The sequence below is a fragment of the Gekko japonicus genome, unplaced genomic scaffold (assembly GCF_001447785.1).
Source record: "Gekko japonicus isolate JY-2015 unplaced genomic scaffold, Gekko_japonicus_V1.1 scaffold4947, whole genome shotgun sequence".
In the NCBI taxonomy this organism is placed as follows: Eukaryota; Metazoa; Chordata; class Lepidosauria; order Squamata; family Gekkonidae; genus Gekko; species Gekko japonicus.
The window spans coordinates 26966-32017 of record NW_015173289.1 but is presented as its reverse complement, the minus strand read 5'-3'; positions in this window follow the sequence as shown (position 1 = coordinate 32017).

The window sequence follows — 5052 nt, the reverse complement described above, 5'->3', positions numbered from 1 at the left end:
AGAAAGAGAGAGAGAGAGAGAGAGAGAAATAGGGAGAAAAGAGGGTGAAAGAGAGAGAGGGGAAAAGAAAGAGAGGGAGGGTGGGAGAAAGAAAGGGAGAAAGGGAGAGAGAAAGAAAGAAAGAGAAAGGAAGAGAGAGAGAGAAAGGCCACCCTGGGGAGAAGAGAACTGGGGGTAGGGATCCATATTTATTATTATAGACTGTGTTGACCCTGGTTTTCTGATCTGAGGAAGAGGCTGAGCGGCTGCTTCTTCCAGCGGTTTGTTTGGAGAGGGGGGGGGGCCCTGCCACTTCTGGCTTTGTTCCTTGCCCTTTAGAACCTGGCAGGAGATTCCCAGAGAATCGTGTTCTTGGAGGGGGGGTGGTCCCTATGACCTTCAGCTCCAGCCAGAAGGATTAAGGCTTGAGAAAGGTCAGCGTTAATTTTTCAGGAGCTGTTCTGTGCAGACTTTCGGTGCACAGCACTTTTCAGAGGCAGATTAATTAAGGCGCTAACGCGTTGCAGAGCTCAGCCAGAGATCAATTCCTGAAAAGAGAAACGGGCAGACGCTGGGGCTCAGGGATGGCCGAAGGGAACACCTTCTGCCCTAGACAGCCTTCCATCTAACCCCAGATCTGAGCCCCTGGACAGAGGGGCTTAGCACCGCGGAACTCTGTGCATGCTCAAGGACTTCTCTAGGCCACTGTTTGCAAACTATTGATACAGAATGTGCACAACCTTGCGAGGAACGGATGGGGAGCAGACTGAGGACCGGATTATCAGGGTGGGCCTTTTGCTCCCACCTTCCCCTGATTAGAAATGTGGGGAACAGATAGAGGCATCTTCGCTAACCCCAGATCTGAGCCCCTGGACAGAGGGGCTTAGCACCGCTGAACTCTGTGCATGCTCAAGGACTTATCTAGGCCACTGTTTGCAAACTATTGAAACAGAATGTGCACAACCTTGCGAGGACCGGATGGGGAGCAGATTGAGGACCGGATTAATTCAGGGTGGGCCTTTTGCTCCCACCATCCCCTGATTAGAAATGTGGGGAGCAGATAAAGGCATATTCAGATCTTTTGTTCACTCTAAGTACAAGCGAGAAGGGGATCTGCCCGGGATGGGTGGACGTTCTGGGCTGAGACAAATCAGCCCACAAAGTTTTTCCTAGGCTGCAGCACACGCACATGGAGTGAAATACTCTATCTGTACGGACAGGGGGGAAAAAGGCTATGCCTTTCCCCTTTTCCCTCCAGTAGGGAAGAATGCAAACCTGTCTGGCCAGGCCTAAGCGTCTCTTTCCTCCTCTTCTCCTGTCAAAGGCTGGAAAGGGGCAGGGAGGCAAGAAAGCTCAGGAGGAGGATGGGGCCCGCGCTTTCCAAAGCGCCTCCCCCACTCCGAACACCAATGCCCCCCTCATCCACAGCATCTGGTAACTGTGGCCATGCTAACCTTGTTAGAGTTGAAAACAATGCAGGGAGAGAGGAGCGTGAGGCGGAAACAACTTTGCCCAAAGGAGCAGCTGCCTTCTGTGGCCGGCACGCTGCGGGCTCGAGCTGTCCAGAAGGTGCTGGCCTGCATACTGAGACTCAGCCCTTGCTTGCTCTTGTACTCTGAAGGACATCCAAAGAGCCCTGCTGGGTCAGGCCAGGGAGGGTCCATCTAGTCCAGCCTCCTGCCTCACACAGTGGCCAACCAGTTCCTCTGGAGGGCCAACAACAGGGCATAGAGGCCGAGGCCTTCCCCTGAGAAGGACATCAGAAGAGCCCTGCTGGGTCAGACCAGGGAGGGTCCATCTAGTCCAGCATCCCGTCTCACACAGGGGCCAACCAGTCCCTCTGTAGGGCCAGCAACAGGGCAGAGAGACCGAGGCCTTTATAAGAATGTCAGAAGAGCCCTGCTGGGTCAGACCAGTGAGGGTCCATCTAGTCCAGCATCCTGTCTCACACAGTGTCCAATCAGTTCCTCTGGAGGGCCAACAAACAGGGCATGCAGGCCAAGGCCTTCCCCTGATAAGAACACCAGAAGAGCCCTGCTGGGTCAGACCAGTGAGGGTCCATCTAGTCCAGCATCCTGTCTCACACAGTGTCCAATCAGTTCCTCTGGAGGGCCAACAAACAGGGCATGCAGGCCAAGGCCTTCCCCTGATAAGAACACCAGAAGAGCCCTGCTGGGTCAGACCAGTGAGGGTCCATCTAGTCCAGCCTCCCGTCTCACACAGCGACCAGCCAGTTCCTCTGGAGGGCCAACATCAGGGCAGAGAGGCCAAGGCCTTCCCCTGATAAGGACATCAGAAGAGCGCTGCTGGGTCAGACCGGGGAGGGTCCATCTAGTCCAGCATCCTGTCTCACACAGTGGCCAGCCAGTTCCTCTGGAGGGCCAACAACAGGGCAGGGAGGCCGAGGCCTTCCCCTGAGGAGAACACCAGAAGAGCCCTGCTGGATCAGGCCAGTGAGGGTCCATCTAGTCCAGCATCCCGTCTCACCCAGGGGCAAGCCAGTTCCTCTGGAGGACCAACAACAGAGGAGAGAGGCCAAGGCCTTCCCCTGATCTTGCCGCCTGGCTCTGGGGTTCAGAGGCAGACTCCTGTTCTCCTGTCAAACAGTTCGGGCCCGGTTCTCTCCTTTCAGCTCTTTCCTGCCCTTTTTCGCCTCCCAGAAGTACTGCAGCCCCTCTTCAGTGGGCTGTGTTTTACTGACGGGGGGAGGGGCAGTCCCTGTGGGTGGGGCGGTCTCTGCTTCCCAGACCCACCAAGCAGAAAGGCAAGGTCTGGGGACAGGACAGTTGCTCCCCTGGGCAAATGCTGCACTTTAGTCCAGCTCTGAGCCACCAATCAGGACGGGGAAAGAGGCACTCTCGGAGATGGTGTCTCCCGTTTAAGGCTGCCGAGAAACGCCCACCACAGCTTTGCCAGCCTCCCACTGAGCCCCTCCCTCCCTCCCTCCAACTTGCTATCCCACAACTCCAGTCCTCTGCCACTAGCTGTGGCTGTCACCACAGTGGTCCCGGGTGTCATGCGTCCTCGTGGGCAGGACAGGGCCACAAACAAATGGGACTCATGACAGGGTGGTCCCAGATCCCGTGCCAAAACAGCTGCAGCCTGACGCTGTTATCAGTGTGCCAGCTGGCCTGATCCCGAACCGCTCGCTCCGATTTTGCTAAGCGCGAGGAGGGAGCAAGAGCACTGCCAGGTCTGGGGCCCCCTCCTCCGCCATGAGGGATCTTATTCTCAGGCTCCCCAGCCGGTGCCCAAACACTTCCAAGCATCTGCTTAGCACAAACTTTATTATTTTTTTTAAAGGGGCTGTGAGATGGTTGGGAGATGGAATTCTGGGAGGGAATTCTGCAACCAGGACCAACTTCCCGCGCTCTTGAGCTGCTTCCGTCGATTCCAATGAGGCTTAGGTAGGAGACGCTTCCATGGGGGCTCGTGTCCTGTCTTAGGCCCCGGTCACACGGGAGGATTTGACCCGCGAAATGGACGGCTTGAGGGCGCATCAAATGGGCGCGATCACACCGCAACATCTGGGAAGCGTCACACACCCATCACCGATCCGTCCCTTCGGCCCGAAAACGCGCATTGAAAAGGGACTGGCAACAGAGCACTACCTTCCGGATGACGCGCAGCAACTCCAGGCGTCTGATTGGGGAAGTGCTGGTAGCCCGTCACAGCCAGCGCCGTTCCCCGTCCCACGCATGCGCACAACGTCCGTTTTGCTGCGCTATGTGTGATCGCCTGCCGAAGGCCGGAGCCACAGAGGCACGTCGGATCGCCCTACCGCGGGTTTTTTTGCTCCGGCTCTAATTTGCCTCCCTTCAGCGGCACAGTATCCTGCTCGTGTGACCGGGACCTTAGTTATTGGAGGGATGTGGGGGGGGGGATGCCTTTTGGATTTTGCGTCTCAAGCAGGGACCGTCCAAGGTCACTCTCAATACCGTTTCTTGTGTGCGTGTGTGTGTGTGTGTGTGTAAAGTGGCAACACACTGCAGCCGACAGTTGGTGACCCTGCAGGGTTTTTTCGAGACACGAGACGTTCAGAGGTGGGTTTGCCATCGCCTGCCTCTGCAATGTGACCCTGCACTTCCTGGCTGGTCTCCCATCCAAGTACTAACCAGGGCCGACCCTGCTTAGCTTCTGAGATCTGAGGAGACTGGGGCAGCCTGGGCCATCCAGGTGAGGATGGACGAACAGAGACGGTTTGCCACCGCCTGCCTCTGCGTCGAGACCCTGGGCTTCCTTGGTGGTCTCCCACCCAAGTGCTGATCAGAGGCCAGCCCTGCTTAGCTTCCGAGATCGGATGAGACGGGGCTGGCCTGGGCCGTCCAGGTCAGGATAGTCCCTTTCCTTAGGACCAGCAAAAGGACACAGAACAAGTTTTCAAGTTCTCCAAACCTCTTCTTCGGGCTGGATCTTTGGGTGGGTGGGGGGAAGAGGACGAAACATGGATCTAGGAGGGGAAATTGCCTCGGGACACGACGATGGGGAGCCCTGCGCATGTCTGCAGAGAAGCAGGGCTGATTCAGACGGGGCTGGTCACTCCTGCCGTTCAGGGATGCGGCTGCCCGGGGGGGTCACCCGAGAGCCTCCTGTACCCTGCGGCACAAGAAGAGCCGGGCATGAGGAGCGGGGTTGTTATGTATTTGGACTGAAACACTGCAGGACGGTGCTGCCAGAGACAGGGTGAGCTTGGAGCCGAATAACAACAGGCCAACAGGATCCTGGCAGCGACCAATCGAGGTGTAGAGTTATGTAAACAGCCTATCGTTGGGAGCGGGGTGTGTTGGGGGCGTGGCCACTGCAGGCAATATAACCGAGCTGAGGCTCTGGCCTGCAGTCTTGTTCTTGCTGAAACCACTGAATAAAGTAGAGCTGATCCCTCGACTGGGAGTCTGTTCATCCATGGAACCCCCACTGTTCAACAGGGGGGGGGGGATGCAGGGGAGACCCAGTTCAGGGCGGGGCACAACCTACTGCACCGTCTCATAATTTAACAGAAAAAAAACCTGTCCTACTCTCCTTTCCCAGATCCGAGACAGAAGCCGCCGGAGAGAGCGCCCTCCTCCAAGACCG